Source organism: Peromyscus maniculatus, chromosome 22 (genome assembly GCF_049852395.1).
Source record: "Peromyscus maniculatus bairdii isolate BWxNUB_F1_BW_parent chromosome 22, HU_Pman_BW_mat_3.1, whole genome shotgun sequence".
NCBI lineage: Eukaryota > Metazoa > Chordata > Mammalia > Rodentia > Cricetidae > Peromyscus > Peromyscus maniculatus.
Window position 1 is genome coordinate 41,436,016 of NC_134873.1, and position 24,204 is coordinate 41,460,219.

At 43.4% G+C, this 24,204-nt stretch overlaps 1 protein-coding gene across 5 annotated transcripts in view; it reads left to right on the forward strand.

Annotated features, from left to right (window-relative positions):
* Lclat1 (lysocardiolipin acyltransferase 1) overlaps positions 1-24,204 on the forward strand; it is a 132,600-nt gene that overhangs the window by 13,379 nt on the left and 95,017 nt on the right. The window contains exon 1 of one of the 5 annotated variants that reach the window (XM_076559278.1): positions 3,191-3,458. The exons of the other annotated variants lie outside the window; for them this stretch is intronic. The gene's annotated coding sequence lies outside the window, so the exon portion shown is untranslated. Of the gene's footprint in view, positions 1-3,190; positions 3,459-24,204 lie in introns of those variants that run through there. 5 annotated transcript variants of the gene reach the window in all.

Consider the following 24,204-nt stretch of genomic DNA (forward strand, 5'->3'; position numbering starts at 1 on the left):
ATTCACAATGGGCTAGGCCCTGCACGTCATGAGTTAATCAAGACAATGTCCTCCAAACAGTCTGATGGAGGCATTTCTTAATCGAGGTCCTTTTCTTAGACAACTTTAGCTTGTGTCAAGTTGACACTAATCAGGACATTCTGTGTCCTGTTCTTTCTCTGTTTCTTCTATGTGGGGTTGGGATGTGCTCTGAGCTTCCCGCTCTTGCTGCCTTGCCATCTTCCTTGCCCTGATAGACATCCATCTGGAACCATTAGCCATTTTTTCCTTAATATGTGTAGTGCATGGTATTTTTACCACAGCAACACACAGGTACCTAATACAGAAATTGGGTGTTGCTGTAATAAACCTGACCATGTTGTTTTATAGAGCAGTGCAGAGAGTGAGTCCTCATGGGATGCTGGGGAGCTGCTAACACCGTGGTGGAGCTGGACATGCTCTTCTGGGAGAGGGAATCGGGAAGGACCAACACTGCCCTGTAGTGGTATTGTGTTCCCCAAAATATTGTGTACCTTAATAAACTTATCTGGGGTCAGAGAACAGAAAAGCCACTAGTTAGGCAGTGATAGCACACGCCTTTAATCCTAGCATTCCAGAGGCAGAAATCCATCTGGGATCTCTGTGAGTTCAAGGCCACATTGGAAACAGCCAGGCATGGTGACTCACGCCTTTAATCCCAGAAAGCAGCCTTTAATCCTAGGGAGTGATGGTAGAAAGCAGAAAGGTGTATAAGGCATGAGGACCAGAAACTAGAAGCATTTGGCTGGTTAAGCATTTGGCTGGTTAAGCTTTCAGGCTTTGGAGCAGTAATTCAGCTGAGATTCATTCTGGATGAGGACTCAGAGGCTTCCTGTCTGAGGAAACAGGACCAGCTGAGGAATTGGCAAGGTGAGATAGCTGTGGCTTGTTCTGTCTCTCTGATCTTCCAGTGTTCACCCCAATACCTGGCTCTGGGTTTGATTTTATTAATAAGAACTTTTAAGATTCCTTCTACACTGCCCCTTAATGTAGGGACATCCACTAGAGCTTTCTGGGCATTGTGAGGGTAAGTGTGTGGGGGTTGGGACTGGAAAGACTGTTCCAGGCTTTCTTCTTGCATTGGCCTTTCCTTCTGACACTTAGTGCTTAAGAATGTTTTCCTTAAGGGCTTTCTGGGCAGAGGGCTGGGAAGGGGGTGGGTGGTAGTGGGATGGGACTGGTGAATTCCAGGGCTGGGGTAACTTTAGTGGTAGAGTGTGTGCTTAGCGTATGCAAAGCTCAGGGTTTGGTGTCCATCACTAGCAGAGGAGAAAAACAGTTGAGTTAGAAGAGGGAGTTCTCAGAGGCTGAGGAATTGGCTTGCTTGTTAGGTAACACACACACACACACACACACACACACACACACACACACACACAAACACACACATGTATGTATGTATGTATGTATGTATGTATGTATGTATGTATGTATGTATGTATATTTGGAAAGCAAGTGTCTAAAAGTAGTCTAGGCTGGTCTCGAACTTGCAGCCCTTCTGCTGTAGCCTTCCCAGCAGCTGGAGTTACAGGCCCGTGCCACTTGATTAGCCCAACTTATGTGACTCTTGCAGGGCACACACTAGCTTAAATGACCTCGTTGGCTAGTACCATCAGTGCTTAAAGCAGTGGGGACTCGTGGGAGGGCCTTACCTGCGTGGATAGCTGACAGTCTGGCCTTGTCTGTACAGCTCTAGGTCCTACCTGTTTAGTGTCCCTCTGAAATCCTTAGTCACCACTTTCTCCCTCACTTAGCTGAGCTAAATCTATTCTCAGTCCCGTATTCCATTTCCTGGCAGGGTTTGTCCGTTTTTGTCCATTTAATTGCCCTGTCTTGAACTTTTGTATACAGTTTTGCTTTGTTGTTGCTACTTTTGTAGGGTTTGGACTCCCCCTCTTCTTTATGCTTGCGTTATTTCAGTAGTCTGCTGGTTGGTTTTAAAAATAGCAACTTCTATTTATTGCATATTTGATAAACTGTATCTGATCTTTCTCTAGTTCTTGACATTGGGCTTAAAAAAAAAAAACCCTTGGAATTTTCTGAATGGTAAGAATAGCTTCTGTTATCTCCGGTGTCTCTTGATTACACTGGGAGTCCGTGCTAATGGTCCAAAATTAGAAGTTTGGACCCTTCAGCTTTCCCCCCCCCCCCACAACCCCCCCACCCCCACCCCTCATGCTTGCTCGCCCAAGTCTCTGAGAAGGGAAGAGGAAACTAGATACTGAGTTTAATTAGGGGGTCCCTGATTTAGCCAGTCCTGTTTAGGTAATGCAAGCCTGGAACAGTGGAGACCGTGGGAAGGTGGCGGGCAGTGACACCTGGATTTCCCGAGAGGCCTGGACGCTTTGTGTCCGCTCTCCCTCTCCCAGCCCTTTCTCAGTGCACCTCTTCTTTCCATTTAGCTGTGATTGTTTAAGTATTGTGTTTTCCCTGTTTCATGAGAACGATTGTAGTGAATTACTGAACCAGAGAAAGAATTTAGGGAAACTTAGCCCTTGTGGTTAGGTGGGCATTCGCGTAGCAAGCAGAGATCTCTGAAGTAAGAGCGCTTTGGGTGGATTCTTGGTCTTCACTTGTTGGATCAGGTTTTACCTCCAGGCAGTGAGTGTCAGGATCCAGTAGACATTGGAGGACGAGGCTGGTGCCCGTGCAGCGTGTGACCCTTTCCGGTATTGTGGTTGTGTGCTACATGCATCATTTCATGTGCACCTTAGGAAGGTGACGCCCGCTTTTGTCTCCCTTGGCCTTTTGGTAGGGAAGGTGGAGTCATGGTGGTAGTCCAGGGCCACAGAACTAGGGGTTGTTGGGAGAATTCCGTGCCTTCTGACCGCAGACCTCATTTCTTAACCCTTTGTGCTGAGCCAACTGCCATTCTTGCTTTAGAGATTAAAACCCTCCTGTGACCTGGCAGGTGTGAGGTCATCTTTGCATCTTTTTCGTTTTTTGTTTTGAGACAGGGTCTGCGTTGAAGCCCAGGGTCATGCCTGCACTCTGAAGTGCTGGGATTCCATGAATGATGGGCATTCATGTAATCCCATGCAGAGCTTGGCCATCATTTTTGAGCTCAGGACCTATTCAGTTGCTCCCCCTTACACTCCTTAGGCAACCGTTCTCAGCCCAAAGTGGCAGTACTGCCCAGACGTCGTCATAGGGAACAAAATAAACACTGTTGTATTTTTTGGGTAGGCCACTCCATTCTGTGTCTACAGGGGATGTGTTAGGGATGGAATATGTGGGTTCTGGTCCCTGGTAAAATATAATGGGAGATCAGAATACAGCAAAGGATGTTGGAATGGAAACAGCACATGCTGACCATGTGAATAGTTCCAGAGGTTAAAAGACAAGCAGCTTCATGGAGCAGGACTGTGAGCTTGTCCTGAAGGGATTGCAGGGTTTGGAGACCTGTGACCGGGCAGGCGATGCTCCTGGGCAGGGTGAATGTGAGTCAAAGGGATAGCAGGGGATTTGGGATTAAAGTTGAAGGCAGAGCTTCCTTACCTTATCTGGAGGAACCTTCTCTTGAGCCAGGGTTCGTTTCCTGCCCCAAAATGAGTCTTGAAAAGCTATGCTATGTTTTTCCAGCGAACATTGGTCAGATCTGGGTTCATGCCCTCCTTTTAAACACACTGAAAGCTGTTTTAGGGTCAGCCAGCGAAAAGGTTGGGTAAGTGTGTCAATCAGTCACAGTTTTTCTAAACACAGGTGTGACTATTATTGAGGTTTACTTTATATGTTACTCAGCTCACCAAAGGAAGCTTTAAATTAGAATAGTTCAAAACTACTTTAAGTAGTGAAGCATTGACGTGAACATCAAAACAGCCAGTCTGAAGAAGGTCGCATTCTCCAGGTTGGTTAAGTTCTCATAAGTAGTTTAAAGGCTTTTGTGTGTGAACGCACATTGTTAACCATGTATGATTCTCTTGGCATTTGGAAGGGCAGGTTTGTGACATCTTTCCTGACTCTTCAGAGCATAAGAATTGGCTGCTGGTCATTTGCCTGCTTTGAAGACATAAGAATCTAGTTGATTTTTGTTTGAAGATTAGCTGTGCTATGTAATATTTATACACTTTGGGAACAATAATTTATAAAGAACAGTGAAAATCAAATTATTAAGGTAGTTGATATCCTTATGTTGTATGATTTTTTAGATATACAACTTTGTACCCACTTTTTTCACTAACTTATATTACCAGTATCTTCCCTGTATCATGGTTTTTTTTTTTTTTTTTTTTTTTTTTCCCCATGACTTCTATATTAACATATAAACATCATATATAGAGTTTGGGAAGATTTCTTTCCTTTGACTAACAACAGAATCATTTATTTCCGGTTTTGTAAGTTGCTCATTTTACTTCATTGGTGGCTTTCTAACTGTAGTTTCACTGCTTAAAACTGGCCCTACCGTACTCCTGTACACAGCTGTTGACCATAACTTAGCCATTTCTCTATTTTCTGTAGACACAGTTTTAAGTGTGTGTGTGTGTGTGTGTGTGTGTTATGTGCACATAAGTGCAGGTGTTGGGAGAGGCCAGAAAGAGGCATTGGATCTGTCAACCCCCGTAGTAACAGTGTCCTTGTCCCCATCCCCTCTGTGCTCACTTTTGCTACATATTATCCCTGACAAATAGGGAAAAAACTAGTAATTGAAAACATGTCTCACGCTGCCTTAATTTGATCTTTTTTGTATTTTCTCATATGTGACTATTTTGATCCCTTGCCCATTTTTTTTTCTTATTGTTATATTTTATTCTAATTCTTTAGTGCTTTCATAGTTTACATGTAACTCTTTAATTCATCTGGAATTTATTTTGATTTCATGGAATGAAAACTGCTTGATTCTGGAGGAGATTCAAGGGCTAGTGGGCCTTGAAATTGTCTGGAAAAATTTAGAGGGTAAAAATAAACTTGTTGCCTTTGGAGAGTAGTTTGTTTCAGATTTATTTAAAGCCTTAGTTAGTATTAGGCGGCTCTGTAAATCCTGCTTGTAACAGGAGACCCTTCTGTACTAGTGCAGCAGAAAGAAAGCTGGGTCCTTACTGAGTGGGCATGTCAGATTCGTGCTTACAGGTAGTTCAGGACGGACTCCATTTGAGCAGAATTACACCCTCTTTATACAGAAGAGATGAAACCCTTGTATTCGGAGTACAATTGTGTGCTGTGTGATAGCTTTTCATACACCTGATGAGATGGGAAAAAGGCCTGTGACCTTGTAATCTGAAATCTGGAGGCTCAGATGCATTATTTTTATGGCAGAGGGAGTTCTTAATGATTATGAGCTCTGGAGTAGGATAATGGTCTTGAGTTGTATGGATGGGTCATATAAGAGGTCACTTACATCCTTGATACAAGGGCAGGTAGAGGGACAGAATGCACAAAAGAGCAGGGACAGTGGCCGCAGAGCAGAGGCAGAGGTTGGAAGGAGATGGTCTCCATCAAGGAATTGTGGCAGCCGGATGAGCTGTTCCTTCCCCTGTGTGGAGCAAGAACGGCATATACCTGAACTTGGGTCCAGTGACACTCTTTCAGACATTTGGATGCCTCGGTTAGAGCAGAGGCTTGTTTTAGGCCACCGAGAATTTCTGACTACCGATGCAGGAAACCGGTGTACCCTAAGATGAGGGCCAGCTGTCTTCGGTTAGTAACAAACCTAATTTCTCTTCTGCAGTTACCTGTCAGCGCTTCATGGCTGGCTAGTCTCTGCTGCCGGTCAGTGCTGGTTCTCTGGGCCGACAGTGGCCTGTTTGGACTGCTGTGCCTTTGTCCCAAGTGCCAGTCTCTCAGCCTTGTCCTTGCACGGTGCTCTGGCTGCTGGGGACGCCTTTGCATTGGCATTTTGATAGCAATTTTATTGCCTCTAAAAATGACTCTGTGTTTTGTTGCCGTATTCATAAATGTGGGATTCTTTCTAAATATTTAAATTGTCTTTAATTTCTTTTGGCAGTGCTTTGGAGTTTTAATTTGTAACAGTTTTTAAGTCTTTTTCCTCTTTGGTTGAATTTATTCTTAGATATCTTACTGTTTTGAGTGTACTTATAAAAATGGATTGTTTTCTTAAGTTCGTTCTCGGTTTACTCTCCCCTCCCTCCCTCCCTCCCTCCCTCCCTCCCTCTCGCCCTCCCTCCCTCTCTCTCTCTCTCCCTCCCTCCCTTTCTCTCTCTCTCTGAGTAGGGTTTTACTGTAATCCCCACGCTGGCCTGAAACTCTCCAGGTAGACAAGGCTGGCCTTGAACTTACGGTAATCTTTGTGTCTCAGCCTCTCACGTGTGGAGATTATGGGCACAGACCTCCATGCTTGACTCACAGTTGGCTTTTGTGTTTTGATTTTTGTGTTGATTTTTGTTCCCTGCAACTCGGCTGAGTCTATTAGCCCCTCCCTTGGTAATTTTGTAATTTCTTTCTGAGATTTCCAGACTTAAGATCATGTCTTGTGGAAATCACATTTTCCTTTCTGATTGAAAGAGGTTTCTTTCCTTTTTTGACCAGCCCTGGCTAGAACTCCCCACAGGACTGAACAGCAATCGTGAGAGTGATTGTCCTTGATTTCCTGATTTTACTTATTCAGTCTTTCATCCTGGACTATGTTAGCTTTTACATTTGTAAAATGGTTAGAAATTGGGTTAATTGCTAACCTTTCAAAAGGTAATTTATTATTTTTTGCTAGTCCCAAATTTTAGAGTAGGTTGTAATTTCTGGAGTTGGCAGTTTCATGGTCTGGAGTTTACACAAAAAGCGTCAATGAAAAGTGGTCATAGGAGATGGTAACTTGAGGCTTCATGGAATGGAGGATTCTACCAGCTTTCACTCTGGATTTTGGCATTTGCTTCTAATGCTTCACTTTTTATCACTGCTCACAGAAATGGACAGTTTGCCCAGGTTAACCCTTTGGAGCTTTAAACACTTTTGCATGTGTGTCTCTTGCTTGATTTGATCTCTCTCTTAAGCCGATAGCCGGTTTCTTTTATTGATGCTTTTGCTTACAGTGGAAAGAAGGACTGTGGCTGCTATGAAATGTCTCATGTCCTAGGAAAACAAAAAAATGCCATAGAGTCAGAACACACAGAGTTATTATTGCATTTGATAAACTGTCTTATCATTTGTCTCTTTGGGCATTTTGATAACATTTAAAAGGTTCTACACAAATATTCCTGATGGACCAGGCCTTATGTATGTCTGAGAACTATATATGTTTATATATGTTATATATGTCTATATATTAAACTGTATTTGCAAGATGCTTGTGTATCTGTACCATGTAATATGTGTATTATATAATATATATGAATGACAGTTTTGAACAAAGAAAATAGGCCAAGTACCTCTTGTAAGTAAAAAGTTTAAATTTATTACAGGGGGTAGCAAGAGGGCTCAGCAGATAAAGGCACTTGCTGCCAAGCCTGATAGCCTGAGTTCAATCCCTGGAATGTACTTGGTGGAAGGAGAAAACCAACTCCCACCAGCCGTATTCTGACTTCCACATGTGCACTGTGTCATGAGTGTGCCCACATGTAAACACACACTCATGCACACAATAAGTAAAAGAATTTAAATAAAAAGAACTCTATTATGATTTAAAGTGACTAGTAGTGTGTGTGTGTGTGTGTGTGTGTGTGTGTGTGTGTGTGTGTGTGTGTGTAGAGTGCAGGCCCATGCACACCATGATGCACACGTGGAGGTCAGAGGACCACTTTGGGCTTGGTTCTCTCTTCCCTGTCTTGGCTCTGGGGATCAGATTCAGGGAATGAGGTTCACATCGAGCACCTTTACCAGCTAAGCCCTCCTGCCAGCCCAGTTTCTTTCTTTTCTTTTTTTTTTATAAAGTTAATTTTGGGGGTACAGAAAGCGGGGGAGGACTTGATGATTTCAATACCACTCGATTGTTCTGGCTTGGGTCGCCTTCATCCATTGTTGTCCACACCTTTTCATGCCTTCACTTGCCTTATAATTCTCCATAAGTATAGTCTTAGAACTTCATGAAGCTAAACAGACTCTTCCATTAACTTCTTCCTTCGTGGAATAGAATAGCTACTGTGACAGATGACTTTTGAACATGGATGCACTTAAAGGACTGGGGCAGTTTGAGAACCGTTTTTACAGCACACACAAGTCTATCACACCTCTTTGTAAAGGGGATTCTGCTGCCGGATTGAGTATCATTTTCCTCAGTTGGTGCAGCTGTTTCCACGGACTCCTAAGTGCTCAGTAAATACGAGTGGGCAACGGGATGCTGGGAATGGATGCTGAAACCATCTTCATGTTGCACTCTGCAGATGGGTTTTGCAGATTGTGAAACCAAGTTTCCTGTCTTCATCCAGTGCTCAGTACTTCACCCAACCAAATTCACAAAGGGGTCGATGCTTTTCAAAAGCCAAAGGCCCGTGTACTAATATGCCTTGGGAGGTGGACCTTTCCACTGTAATTTGCTTTCACTGTTAGGAGTTTCTAATTGTGAGGATATCGCAGTACTGAGTTGTGGCTTCCTAGTAACAAAGTTGTCCAGAGTATGAGGGACTCAGGCAGACATGAAAATAAACATGTGTTAAGGATTTCATGTAACTCATAGTCAGTGTGGGATGAGGCACATGGTTTAACTGGTTCAAAGGAAAAGTAAAACAACCCACAAATTGATGTGGGGTGAAGGAATGTTGAAATGGATTGCACATGGAGCTGCTTGGGGGGGGAGGAGAGGCTTGGAGGCTGAAGTCAGTTGACCCTTTCACCTGACGGTGGAACCTTGGCCTCTCTCAGGAAGCCCTGGTGTGCAGGGTGGTGGAGGGAGGTGGAGGGATGCTGGGCATGGCGCCAGGTTTTCCTGGCTTGTTACTGTCAATTGTGGAGGGCGGAGCTTTGGGGTATTTGCCTGTTACTGTCAATTGTGGAGGGCGGAGCTTTGGGGTATTTTCCTGTTACTGTAGTGGTGGGCGGAGCTTTGGGGTATTTGAGTTCATTTCTCTGGATACTCTTGGAACTCCATGACTTTTTATAGCCGTATCATTATGTTGTTAATGAAAAAAACATTTTAAAATAATTTGGCTTTAAATACTTGATTATATACAGACCTGGGTTTAAATTTTCTTTGCTGGTCTTATAGAAACTTGCTAATTTTCCCTTTGGATTTGTGGCTTTTTTTTTTTTTTTTTGACGGGGAGAGGGAACAGCTGGTGGTTACAGCAAGGAAAAAGAGTTAGAGTTAGTGCTGTGCTGTTTGTATGTTTGTATGACTTTAGAGCAAGCAAGAACCGTGCGCGAAGTTACGGAGGCTGTGTGTGTACGGGGTTGGAAAGAACCCAGGCTTTCCAATGATTCCGCTGGCCCGTCACAACACAGGACCAGCACCTGGTTGGCTCCATTACCTGTCTTGTCGGAAGTTTCCTCTAATCCCTCCTGAACATTTTAATGTATGCTAAAGTGAACAGCTTTACGTTAACATGTGTGTTTTGTACAGTTGGGTGCAAAACTTCTCTGTTTGAGTAAATGTTGAGGAAGTCTTTCCTTTACATGGTTTTCTCTGATGTGATTTCTTCTGATATACGATGCCCTCTAGTGAAGTTAGCCTTTCAGAAACGTGATTGAGAGGCTGTAGCCAGTGCATTGAAATCTTGACAAGGAGCATACCAGCAATCCCCACGTGCTGTGTTAACATGGTAAGTTTCTGACCCCAGCATACTCAAGCAGAGACTGACCGTCTCTGCTGCATCTTACTGACTTGAGTGACTCCTGCAGGTGGCATTTCAAATCTCTTGAGCTCAGAGGCTCCAGTTAGACCTTGCAGCCTGAGCAAGGGGGCCGTGTGAGTTTGAAAAGTCCTATGTGTCAGCTGTGGGCTTGAGAGTAGCTACCTGTGTATGGAAGATGGTTCCCAGAGTTGTCCACATCCATTTGCCTTGTCATTTAACCCGCACAGGTTTTAATCCTGTACCCCTAGTGTAGAAACTGAGAGCCAGGTATTGTGGTCATACTTGTGGGCTCAGCACTTGAGAGGTGGGAGCAGGAGGATCAGAAGATCAAGGCCAGTCTGGGCCAGTTGAGATCCTGGGTAAAAAAAACACAGGAAAGTTGGGATTCAGAAAGGATAAATAATTTGCGCCAGGTTGTATGGAAAGTAGTAGACTATGACCAGCTCATGTAGGTTAACAGTGGGGTGAGGAGCAGGTTAGTGGCTCCAGCTGCTTTACAATTGACAACTCTCTCACAAGTACCCAGTTGTCAGGTGAACTCAAGTCTCCTTGTTTGTTGAGTCAGGCTTTCAAGTAGCCTTGGCTGGCCTGGAACTTTGTATGTAGCCAAAGCTGTCCTTGAACTGATTCTCTAGCACCATCCCCCAAGTACCGGGACAGACTGCTGCCGTCACCCCTCACTTTCAACTGCTTTTTGATGCGTCATCTTTACACTGTTGCACTTAATTGTGTGCTTTCTTGTGAGTTTCAGTGGTAGAAGTGGTGGTTTAAGCTGGACACAATTCTAGTACTTGGGAGCGTGAGATAGGAAGATTGCCAGTTCAAAGCCAGCCTGAGCTACACAGTGAGACCCTGTCACAAATAAATAAATAGAAGTGGCAGATTCCTAAGCCTGTTGGAATATTAGTTTGGTTTTAGTTTTCATCCTGTAATACTCTTTATAAAGATTTCCTTGCCAGCCTGTGCAGTCTTTTCTAATTATGCTTTGGTTAACACTTTGGAGATCTGGAGAAGTGACGCTTGTACAGGTGTCAGATTCCTTCAAGGTGTTCATAATTTTTTTTTTTTTTTTTGGTTTTTCAAGACAGGGTTTCTCTGTGTAGTTTTGGTGCCTGTCCTGGATCTCTCTCTGTAGACCAGGCGGGCCTCGAACTCACAGGGATACGCCTGGCTCTGCCTCCCACGTGCTGGGTTTAAAGGCGTGCACCAGCCCTGGTGTTTATAAATTTAAGGACTCTTTTGGCCTCGAGCCATTTAATCCCCTCTGCATTTGTCCTGTCCTTTTAGTTTTTATAGTTGACTAAATAGAAATTGATTTCTCCATCTGTAGATAAATTAATCTCAGGTTAGAACTAGCTGTTTAATATTCCAGGTTGTAGGTGGTTGTGTATCCTCAGGCCAGGTTTTGTTATGTGGACACAATTTAGGATATATCTCATTACTGGAATAATAAGACAAGCCTCCAGAAAACCAGAACAGTTGTATATTATGTATAAGGGAGATGTTTCTCATTTCTGGAAAGTTGTGTATTTTTTAAATCAAGCTCTTATTTGCTCCAGTCCCTAACTTGTACTTAATTAGGTTAAGTACAAGCCCTTAGCCTCCTCACACTTCCATGTTCTGTGTCCCTACAGACTAGCTGCCCACATGTCTCCCCACTTTCTAGTTAGAGTCAGAAGGAGGAATGAGAGGCAGTCTGATAAGGAACAGAACTGGAAGCTTTTCTAGTAGAAGGACAGAAGCTCATCAGTGCCCAGCCTGGGGTTTAAAGTCTGGAAGAGGAGGGGTCTAGAAAACATTTCCATGACAGGAGAAGCAGAGAAAAATCCCACCTGAGCCCATCTGCCTTTTGATGAAAACAGAACATTTTCTTTTAAAGAGTTCTTATTTTTCTAGTTCAGTTCTTCGTTCCCAAAGGTTTTTCTAGCTGTGAAGAATGTCAAAAGAAATAAATTGTGGTCTGAATCCTGTGGCCTACAATCTGGGAATGTAAAGTAAAGAGTACTGGGGACAGGTAAACAATAGGCACAAGGCAGTCACAGAGGTGTTCAACAGAATAGACGGGGCGATAGGGAGGGTCTCCCACAGTTGGGGAGAGTTGTTAACACGTCGGTTGAAGTGGTGGGAGGCAAGGTTATAGCCACTGTTCCACGTTAGGCTCTGTCTCGGGGTCACCAGTGCTGTTTGCAGGGACATTGGAGTCAACTGACTGTTGTAGGTTGATGTGAAAACTTGATCACTGCGTGTCTTACAGTTGTAAACGTGAGGAAATGCTGACTCAGAAATGTGATACTTTGGAATGTCCTTGCTCATGAGCCAAGACCTGTCTTTCCAGATTTAATTTTTCAGTTGGGAGTCACATTTTTATTTGACAGTAGGTTAGGCAAGTATCTGTAAAGTAGACCTACCATGAAAACATTCCCACCCCAAGTGTCAGTAGTCTCATTGGATTCTGCAAGTTAGGTTAAGATTGAATTTTACCTTAAAAGCTTTTAATTAAGTAACTATAGTAGCCACAAACTACAGTCGTATTTTGCATAGTATTTGTGCCTAAGATTTGGTTTTGTATCACATAAGAATTAAGACCTTTATGTTAAGATTCAGATAGATTTCCCGACTTGAGTACACAGCAAAGGAGAAACGCTTTGTGGAATCTAGTTGGGTTGCCTAATTACTCTGCTGCTTTGATGAAGTCCTTGTTCCATTTCTGAATCTGTCTTTCTTCCACACAAAAAAGAATGCTCATAATCTCACCATTCATACAGTTAAATCCAGAAAGATACAGGGACTAGAAAGGCGCCTTGCTGTGTTTGTCCAGTGGAATGCTATACACCAGTGCAAGAGACCGTACTTTGCCTCTGTTTTCTTACTGGTTGAGTCACATAGGCATGAGGAGTAAAAGAAGTCACACCTCTCACGCAGAATCTTTTCAGGACCGAATTAAATTATCTAAACATTAACAGACCGATAGAAGTAGTGGATTTTGACGATCCTTCCATTTAACACAGCGTGATCTTTCACCAGCAAATACTTGAACCTTCTCCACCATGGTAATAAAAGATAGGTTACAACCGCTGGAAGTCCCTCACTGTGGAGATCCTCAGCAGGCGTTCTCCATGCCTGGTTGGCTTCGTTTGGTTTGTACCTCCCATGGCCAACTAATTCTAACTGCCTGGAAAGATGCGGCAGTTACGGGGACGTTAGCAACTTGGTGAAGCCCTTCTCTAGGTTGGCCGTCCATGAGTTAGTGCTGCTTTCACTTGGGGGCTGAGCCTCCTTTGCATTCCAGGTGGGCTGTGCAGTGCCCTGGTTCCCAGTGCTCGCCATCCCTGGTACGTGGCGGAGAGATGGGAGAGGTGACATTTTAAAGAGCCGTGGTTTTATTAGAGGCTAAGAGTTGGCCTTTTTTTAAGCCCGTATTTTTAATCAGCACGTATTCCCATTATTAGTCATAAATACCAATGCTCACTTTCTTTAGTGTTCAAACTTAATACTCTTAGATTTCAAATAAAATTCTTACATTTATTGTTAAATAACACTTGAATTTTTCTAGCAAAAAGATCATTTTACTTTCTTTATTGCCTTTCTCCCCGCTCCCTTTTTTTGAGGGTTCCAACATTGTAGTCAGGGCTGGCCTTGGACTTAATACGCCCAGACTGGCCGTCCTCCTATCCTAGCTTCTCAAATGCTGGGATTACAGAGTGAGCTAACATGTTCCAGTTTTTGGCAGTTTGTAATGGTAACTAAAGACTCCCTTCTAATCTATAATGCAGTAGTTCTCAACCTGTGGGTTGTGACCCTTTGGGGTCGAACGACCCTTTCACAGGGGTCACATATCAGATATCCTGCATATCAGATATTTACATTATGATTCACGGCAGTAGCAAATTTACAGTTATGAAGTAGCAATGAGAGTAATTTTATGGTTGGGGGGTCACCACAACACGAGGAACTGTGTTAAAGGATCGTAGCGTTCGGTCGGTTGAGAACCACTGCTCTAATGAAGAGAGTAGAAATACAGTGTGTATATTATGCCATTTTTTTAACTTTAGTATTTTTTTATTTATTATTTATTTTATATCCTGACCACAGCCTCCCCTCCCTCCTGTCCTCCCACTTCTTTCTCTCCTCCTCTGCCTCCCCCACCCCGACTCCTCCTCTGTGGTAGCTCAGAAAGGGGCAGGCCTCCCATGGGCTTCAGCAAAGCATGGCATATCAAGCAGCCATAAGACCAAGCACCTCCCCCTGTATTTGGTTTGGGTAAGGAATCCAGCATGAGGAATAGGTCCCCAAGAGCCACTCAAAGCATCGGGGACAGCCCTGCTCCCATTGCCAGGAGTCCCACATACAGACCAAGCCACACAACTGTCAAGTATGTCCAGAGGCCCGAGGTTGGTGCCATGCAGGCTCCCTGGTTGTTGGTTCAGACTGTGAGTTCCCATGAGCCAGGCTAGTGGTTTCTGTGGGTTTTCCTGCGATGTTCCTGACACGCCCCCCCCCCCCCCCCTGTTTCCTACAATCCCTCCTCCCTCTCCTCAGCAGGACTCCTGAGCTGGGCCCAGTGTTGGGCCTTGGGTCTCTGAATCTGCCTCCATCAGTCACTGGATAAAGGCTCTCCAGTGACAACCGGGGTAGTCACCAATCGGATCACAGGGGATGGCCAGTTCAGGCTGTGCATCCACTGCTGCATCTGTCTTGTGAAGCTCCCCTTTCTAGTCATCTGTCCCAGTCCTGTCCCCCTCCACCCAACCCCCAACTGATCCCCCAAGTTCTCATGCCTACCAGCCTCCATTCCAACTGCGAGATCTCCTCTGTTTCCCCTTCCCAGAGAGATCCATGCATCCCCCTTGGGCCCTCGCTTTAGTATTTGTACTTTAGAAAAGGAGTTTTGTATTAATGCTTTGTAGCAGAGTGTATTTTAGCTTGCTAATTGTTCCCCTTGCCCCCCCCCCTCTCTCTTCTGAGACCGGCATTCATCCTGCTTGTAGCTCAGGCTGGCTTGAACTTAGCTGTTGATTATAGTTCATACTGGCTGGTAAGCTGTTGTGCTCACTTGTGGTAACTCATGCTCATGTTTGAACTCTGTGACTGGTTAGACTCAAGCCTAATAGAGATCTGCTTGTTAGCAGACACCGAAGCGCTGATGTGTGGGTAAGCGAAGATGAAATTAAGCGCCTCTTGCTTATGGGATAAAGACTGAATTGCTTTGTAGTCAGGAAAAAGGGCATTATCTGAGAAAAACTTCAGTCGCAGCCTTAAATGACATATTTTAAAAATATTTTTAGCATAAAGTTAGGACATGAAATTTTTATTTCACAGTGTCATAATGTCACACATGTAAGTAATAGAAAATTGAATAATAGTTTAGCATTTTTAACGAGTTATGAGCTGGTGTTTTTTCACTTTGTTGTAGACAGATAGAAACTTTGGCACATTTGGATGACTTTTGCTTCACTTTGGCTTGTTTCTGTTCACGAGGCTCCCTCTTCTCAGCTCCCTTTGACCCTTCCTGTACGGTTCGTTTTTGAATTTTCTTTGTGAGGATACTTGTAGCTAGAGTTTTCCTGCCTTGCCCACAGTCAGGACAAATCTTTGTCACCCGCCAGTCCCACAGCTGCTCAGACCCAACCAAGTAAACACAGAGACTTATATTGCTTACAAACTGTATGGCTGTGGCAGGCTTCTTGCTAACTGTTCTTATAGCTTAAATTAAATTAATCCATTTCCATAAATCTATACCTGCCACGTGGCGGGTGGCTTACCGGTGTCTTCACATGCTGCTGGTCATGGCAGCAGCTGGCAGTGTCTCTCCGCCTCAGCCTTCTGCTTCCTAGAATTCTCCTCTCTCCTTGTCCCACCTATACTTCCTGCCTGGCCACTGGCCAATCAGTGTTTTATTTATTGACCAATTAGAACAATTTGACATACGTATCATCCCATAGCAGATACTGCCAGCTGTCCACTAGAGTTTGGTGTTTCCTTGTTTCTGAAAGTGGAACTTGCTCCCTTATGACTGAGTTCTAGACAGTGGGATGTGATTAGAAAGGCTTTGTCCCCATCACATCCTTAAGTTCTGTGGAGGATGAACGTGAACTAGGGCACGAGGAGCCTCAGTGCAAGTAACCTAGACCCCTGAATGGCTCTGTGGGAGGAGAAAGCTGCCCACCAACCCAAGGACTCCTGTAACTGTTACATATCATGGTGGATAGTTTTGTCAACTTGACACAATCTGGAATCATCCTCCAAGAGAGTCTTAGTGAGGAATTGTCTGGATTGGGTTACCTATGGCCATGTCGGTGAGGGATTTTTAAAAAATAGGTTGAGGTGGCAGCAACAATCATAGACTGGGCCCTGGCTGGGCCAAATACAAAGGAAAGAGCAGTGACCGTTAACATGCGTGCGTGCATCTGCCCCAGCCCTTGACAGTGGATGTAATGTGACCAACTGCTTCCGATCCCTGCTGCCTTGACTTCCCTGCAGTGATGGACTGTCACCTGGGATTGTGAGCCAAAGTAAACTCCATCTCCTTCAGATTAATTTTTGTCAGAGTATTTATCACAGCAACTAGAAAGGACAAAGGCATATGTCAAGAAGCAAATGTTGTGTTAACTATTACTTATTCCTTTTCTGTGAGTGTCCATCCTGCAGTCTAGGATAGCTAGGAATATGGCTCAACACAAAACCATAAACTTAATTAATAGGCTTTTTTTGTGAATTTTTTTTTGAGGGGGGGTGTAACTCAGTTGTGCCATTTTGAGTGTGCACTTTGTAGGACAGCCCATCATCCTGCACTGTTAAGGAGACTCAATGCATGGGTGCTCTCTTAGTCTCTAGACTACAGTTTGGACAACTCTGGATATATGTCCCAATATAATTCTTCATCTACTGTGGCTAGAGAAGCCAAAGGGTTGGACTGTGTTGTAGGACGTAGTTTTTGACTACTCTTGTTCACTTGGATTATTTTGTTTTCTTCCCAAATTGTAAGATAGGTATTTGCTTTCCTCTGGGAAAAAAAAAAGTCCTATTTAAGTTCTCTTAACAGTACAAACATTTGCTTGGAAAGAGTAAAGGTGGGATATAATTAATTAATCAAAAAATAAGTGAATTCAACCAATGATCTAGCTCCATATACACAAGTCTCAATGTAAAAATGCAAATAACATGAGAACCCAAGACAGTGTAACTGCTTGTAGTAAAGGTAAGATGCCATACTCCTGCCATTTAGTCCCTAGTGTTACCTGCTCAACCCCCAATGATCATAAGAAGAAGAAAAAAAAACCCACAAAATTTACGCAAAAATTTATTTTCGCTTCATTTTTATGCATTAGCCAAGGGAACCCTTTAGAGAACACATCTCATGTGTTACACCTTCCTGTTAAATGATACATTCCATGAGAATTCTGTAGTCTTGTGTCTGGAGGCTAAAGTGTTATCTTCTGTATATGGTAATTAAGTTGTTGGTCACTGAGGAAAGTGGCCTGTGTGCATCCTCTGTCTTGGCACTCGCCAGTGTTCTGGTGTTTTCTGTCCCATGAGAATGAATGCGAGTCTAGGACTCCAGCACCAGCTCTTCACCCACTTCCTATGCTCTTCACCCACTTCCTTAACTTCTTGTTCCCTGTAGCTTCTAGACTGTTGCCTGTCAGTTCTGTGGTGTTTTAGAGTAGTTTAACTTTACATTAGTATGTACACTGAATTCCACTTTTGTCAAGATCCCAGGAAATTAAAGATACTGATGTTAGAGAAAAACGGAGATGTTTATTTAAATGGTAGGCTTTGCATTAGTCATTTCTGTTAACTATCTGAAGAATAGTTTACTTTTTTGCAAACACTTCTTGTTTTAAATAAAGTATAATGTTGGGCTGGAGAGATGGCTTAGAGGTTAAGAGCACTGGCTACCCTTCCAGAGGTCCTGAGTTCAATTCCCAGCAACCACATGGTGGCTCACAACCATCTACAGTGAGATCTGGTGCCCTCTGCTGGCCTGCAGGCATACATGCAGGCAGAACATTGTATACATAATAAATCAATCTTTTTTAAAAAAAGTATAATGCGTGTAAGTCTTGGACTTAGTAACTTTTCTTTCTTTTTTTTTTTAAATTTTTGTTTGTTTGCTTGCTTGTTTTTTTGAGACATGGTTTCTCTGTGTAGCTTTGGAGCCTGTCCTGGAATTCATTCTGTAGACCAGGCTGGTCTTGAACTCACAGAAATCAGCCTGGCCTTGCCTCCTGAGTACTGGGATTAAAGGCTTGTGCCACCTCCACCCAGTTTAGGATTTAGTAACCTTTCTAGACATCATAGTTTCACTTAAGTACATTGATTCCACTTGGTTTTGTTAATGTTAGAGTATGTGTTTTGTTTTGTTTGAGGTAGGGTTTCCCTTCATAACCCAGGCTGGACCTGTACTATAATTCCTCTTGTCTCTGCCTCCTAAGTGCTGGGACTACAGGTGTTGTTTCCACATCTGTCCCTCGCTGTGTCTTTATTGAACCGTCCTTAATTCAGCTGGTAAGCCTTCATCTAAACTGGGCTTCGCTTTATTGGTCTACAGTTCTTTTTTTTCTTTTTTATATGGGTTATCAGCGTCATCTTTACAATCTCATTTCTTTTAATTTTAAAAAAGGTTTTAGGTTTTTAGTTTTGTGTGTCTGTGTGTGTGGGGGGGGAGATATGTACATGTGAGTGCAGAAGAAGACAAGGATCTCCAGGAGCCCGTGTTAGAAGTGGCTGTAAACTGTTCCACATGGCTGCCAGGAACTGAACTCCACTCTTGTGCAAGAGAAGTCATACGCTTGATCATTGAACCATCCTTCCAGCCCCTGCCCTCTCCCTGGCCTCCTTTGTAACTGATGAAGTAGAGACCATGCCTTTCTCGTTGTCTGCACCGTGGATTCCTCATTCGTAATCTGGAATTCCTGCTACACAGATGTGAAGTTCTGCATTGGAAAGAGCACAAGCTTTGGAGTTAAATGTATGTGGGGTTTAAATCTGACTGCTACCGCTGGCTATACCGTCTAGGCATGTAAGTGCTCTTTGAGGTCGTGTTCAAAAGCAAAGGGAGAGAATTGGGGTGCAGAATGTAAAATACTTTATATGCCAGCTTTCTCTTGTCTTCTGACTTCTGAAAAGACTCATTTTTTAAGCACTCCATTTAAATAGAGCCAGGTAGTTGAGAAGGAGAGCAGATGGAGGAGGGCTTGCCCCACTCCGAGGCCTTTTCTATCGCCAACATTTTGTGTCTGTGACTTTAAATAAGAAAATCTCATAGCTGTACGAAGAGAAAAGGAAACTATCAAAACCGAGAAGAGAAAAGGAAACTATCAAAACCGAGTCTGTGTCCCTGGTGCCTGAAGTGTGTTGTAAAGGGCTTACCCTGCATTTCAGGTGATGCTCTCTGATACCCTGGAGGGGAGAGGCCCATGCATGCAAGAGTTGGGTATAGGGAAGGGCAACTCCAGTCAGAGCTGCTAGTTTTTGGTTCACACGAGTTTTCACGGGCTTTTTAAATGAAGGGTTCCATGGCCATTATGTGTAGTGCCTCTTTGAACAGATGAGTTTCCATGGTGAATTTATAGGCTACATGACTTTTAAATTGACTAAATTTTCAGAGATGTGTATAATAATATCTTAAAGATTACACTGTATTGCTCTGAAAACTGCTGCCTCTGCCCACCAAATAGAAGAGTTAACTTACGACAAATACTTTAAAAAATATTATGATTATTAATTTTCTTCAGGCCTCCGAGTTTTTGTTATATTTTTACAGGCCTTCACAATAATTTCTTCATTTATGTTTTTATTTGTTGATAAGAACATGTTACATGAAACACTTGAAAAAAGATGGATAGAGTTCCGGTCATTCTCCATCTGCTCCTTATTTTCATTTTTGCTAGTCTAAGGAAAAAAAGGGTCACAGATGTAATACTTTAATAGCAAAGCAGACGTTCCAGATATTAACCCTGTTATTATTTGTACAAAATATAGTTTGTACATGAACTGAAACCCAGTCATTGTTTTTTCAGAATAAGCCATAAAAAAGTGTTTTGTAACAGTTGCAGAGAATTTCATGGTTGATAGAATTCAATCTGACATGCTTTGGATAAAAATGGATAACTTCATTTAAATTACAAGTACTATATAATTATCACAGCATCCCAAATGGTTTTAAAAGAAAGCCTAATACAAGAATATAAACAATATAGTGGCATGATCTTTTTGTGAGCAGATCTCCTGTTTCTATTTTTTCTTTTATACTTTGTCAGGTTTTTGTTTTTGTTTTTTAATTTTCCAGTTTAGAATTATTTTCTAGAATGGAAAATGCATGTGATGTATCTCTGGTTCCACCTTCTTGCTCCGTATGGCGTGGTGCCCACATGGCACCCACATGGCATGGTTCCTCGAGTCCTAAGGCGGCTCTAGGCCTGTTCTCAGCAGCAGGCCTTTGAGGCCGCTGGTGAGTGTTTCTCTAAGGACTAGTTCTTTGTGTCTTTCTAGTTATGAAGTCCCTGCCTGATACACGTTCAGGATTTTTTTTTAGAGGTTTATTTATTTTATTTATATGAGTGCTCTGTCTTTATGCAAACTAGAAGAGGGAATCAGATACCACTACAGATGGTTATGAGCCACCACGTGGGTGCTGGGAATTGAACTCAGGACCTCTGGAAGAGCAGATAGTGCTCTTAACCACTGAGTCACCTCTCCAGCCCCCGGGATTTTTTCTCTTCAAGAAAAAAATACACGTATATGGCTTAGCAGTCAGTTCTAGATGTCAAATCCCTGAGCGTATCTAGGCTGAGTTACTCTGCATTGAGAGTGGATTAAAAGAGAGGCACTGATTTGACTAGTTTTATTTCACTTGTGTCTATTAACGTGAATGATTGCTGTCTTTGTTTTACTTGAAATATTGTTTCTTTAGTTATCATAACCTGTAACTTAAAAATCTTTTATTAAAGGCAGCGGCATGACCATGAGCCATAGAATCAATATGATCAGGATGTTGTTTGAAGAAGTGTAATTTCGAGGGAAGCAATTTATTCTTTGTCCTGTGAGTTGTTAGGTATCCTGCTGACCCAGTGAAATCAGTAGTTCTGCATTTGGAAGAAAGAAAAGAGTCCAAAGCCTGAATATCAGCTCTCGTATATCTAAAACGTTGGAACAATGTCTTCTAATACCATGTGATTGAAATTTCATACTTTCCATTAGTGGTTAATTCTACTCTTTGTTTGTTTGTTTTGAAGACAAGGTTTCCCTGTGTATCCCTGCCTGTCCTGGAATTTACTCTGTAGACCAGGCTGGCATTGAACTCAGAGATCCACCGGTCTCTGCCTCGCCTCCCGAGTGCTGGGATTAAAGGTGTGTACCACCACAGCCTGGCTTGCTCAATACGACTCTTAAGATATGTATCAGTGATAGGCTCTATTCAGACCCCCAATAAAAGAAATACTGACATCTGAGTATCCTTTTAAAATATTGTTGGGGATTTCGTTATTATATAAAAATCACTGGGGGGGGGGTGATGACGAATGCCTTTAATCCCAGCACTTGGGAGGCAGAGGCAGGTGGATCTTTGTGAGTTTAAGGCCAGCCTGATCTACAGAGTGAGTTCCAGGACAGTTAAGGCTACACAGAGAAATCCTGTCTCGAAAAAATAAAAAATAAATTAAAAAATAAAAATAATGCTCTGTGCACCATTTGGAAAACAAGCAATTGTGGTCACTACACAGGGACAGCTATTAGTGTTTTGAGTGACTGGTCTTTCTTCCTCTCAGTGATGTTATTTTATCTATTTTGTGGTCTCCCTTTGTTCTCTGGCTTCATTTTGCAAATTTTAACATTTACGTTACTAAGTACTCATTATACAAAATGATGCAGTGCATTTTTGTACATGTATAAAATGCACTCTGATGATATCCACGCCCCACTTTGCTCATAAGTTTCCTTTCCCTTCTCTTCCCTGGTGAATGAAAAACAAAATAAAAGGAGAAGACATGACTGCTCCTAGGTATGGTGGGGGAGAAAGTTTATTGTAGATAAAAGGGAGAGCAAAGCCAGAGGCAGAGACACTTGGGAGAGTCCAGAGTGGACATGACCCTGAGCCGTGTGGGGAGAGGGGACAAGGTACAGCAGCCAGGAGGCCCAAAGAATAGATGAAAGGACCAGGTAACCAAAACGGTTGGATTACATAGGGAAGAAGAGCTAGGGAAGAGCCGCCCAGCCCCGGGGCTGGAGAATTCTGGGTAGGGGCCAGGTGTGCCAGCCAGGAGGGCCCTGTAACAGGTAGGGAAGGGATGCTTGGAGAACCTGGCTGCTGGGTCTGCTTTGATATGTTAAGTAGGCACCTCAGCATTGTCCCAGGTTTGAAACCTAACTCCTGATAGCCCCTTCTCTGCCTCAACCCTCCCCATCCCACATAGGAAACACTTACAGGTGTCTTTATAGTTTCCAAGGTAGCAGTTCTTTCTTACAATATCTCATAATTTCTCCTTTCCATCAGCATTTGTGATCTACAGAGTAGAATTGGCTGGAGTTATTCCTGTGTTGGTAATCACTATTTGGTTTCAGATATAATTACGTACACACAGTTAAAGTGGCGTGTGCTTATCAAGTTTAGTCACCGGCTTACAGATTGGAGTTATACAGCCACTGTCTAAGTGAGGAACCTTTCTTTTAAGTTCCCCAAATAAAGTTTGGACTCATAGTCACTTTCCATTTCCTGAAACCTCTGCCTGAGGGGGCCACCCACCTGTTGTCCCTGTCTCTGTAGCTTTGCCTATCTGGACATTTCCTAGAAACAGAATCGTAGTCTCCATGAATCTGGCTCTGTCTTTCTCTTTAGCACAGTGTTTGGAGGCAGTCTATCTAGCGTGTAACAGTGCTTTCTTCTCTCTGGGGTTCTGAGGTATTCACTGGTGGATCTCTGACCTATTGCTTACCCGTTCAGTAAGTGATGAACATTTGTGTTACTTCACTTTAAGACTGTTATAACCGTGTGCCTCTGAATTGTAATTGATCTTGTGTGGATGTGTGCTTTCAGTTCACTTGGTGTACACCGAGGAGTAGAGTTCCTGGGCCATGATAGAACTCTATGGTTAACATTTTGAGGGCTATAATAAGTAATTGGAAAAGGAAGGTAGTCTTTTAAATACTGGATGGCATCTTGGCTACCCTAATCATCCTTTCTGAGATGGTTTCACATTAGTTGTGTTCCGCTCAGTGTGGGTGTATGTGGTTTTAACTTTTAGGTCTTAGAAATCTTTTGTAATAACAGGAAATTGTCGAAGTACAGTGTTTTTGCCATTCATACAGGAAAATATTGGTGACATTTCATTAAAAATCTAGCATATATTGTTTGAAATAATTTGGAAGCAACAGAATCCAGCAGAGATCCAAAGAGTTCAGTGAAGGCTTCTTCAGGACTTGCCAGTCACCCCACCCCACCCATGGTGTGGACCATAAGGACGGCAGCCCCAGCCCGCCTCTGTCTGTCGTAGTCCAGTTTACTGTGACTGTCCCCCCTCCAGGCCCAGGCCCTGCTCGTGTATTAATTCCTTTTCAGTGGCTCCCTTTCTGTGGTCTCCTCAACGGTCACCCTGTCACAGCTGGCAGTGTCCTGTTAGGTACAAGTCGGACCTACCTTCCTCCTCCTCACTCTTCACTGTGTGTCAGCTGAGACACTGGGCTGCCAGACCACGTGTTTACAAAGGCCAGTGGCTTTAATTCCAGCTCCAGACAGACAGACAGACAGACAGGCAGGCTGCTGAGTTTCTGTGAACTTGGGTTTACTGTGTTCTCAGTGTTCCCCAGTCCTCACTGAATGCCCTCCACCACACACAGCGGGAGGGCCGGACCCCATGCTGCTGCTGACAGTGCCCTGCCTGACCATGGTTAGTTTTCTGCAAATGCTTGAAATACCTGGGCAAATCCGGTCAGATCTTCCCGGTTTTCCTTTTTCCCAATTAACACGTGTATACTTGAGCGTAAACAGGGGTGCACAGGGGTGCAGTTAGGTGCTGATTTTGATTTTCCTCACATTTTAACAGTTGTTTCCTGGTAGAACGTTACCTGTAGGGACTCACCTCTTCCTCTCCCCTCCATCTCATGTCTTTCTCTTATCTCACTCTGTCTGGTTTTCATGACCGCAGACTCTGTAAATGTGATTTTACCAGAGTCTGTGCTTGCATTAACAGTCACTGGTACTTCTCTTAGTCACTCAGTAGCTTGAACCCGGGATCTTTTTGCCTCTTCTGTCTTTGGAGTGCTTGGGATACTGGCATGCACCCCCATCCCTGGTTCATGTGGTGCTGGGGATGGACAGGGCTCTGCATTCCAGGCAGCTCTCTCTCCAGCTTCCATCCCTGGGCCTCCTTTGCACGTGTTGACCAGCTAATTCTGTCTCATGGAGGGAGACACTGAGCATGGGTTTAAACATAAAGTTTAAATGGGGCTAAGTGCTGTGAGGCCAGTTGGATGAGTTTTGTTTTCTTTTGAAGGTGGGTGTCCTTATATAGCCTAG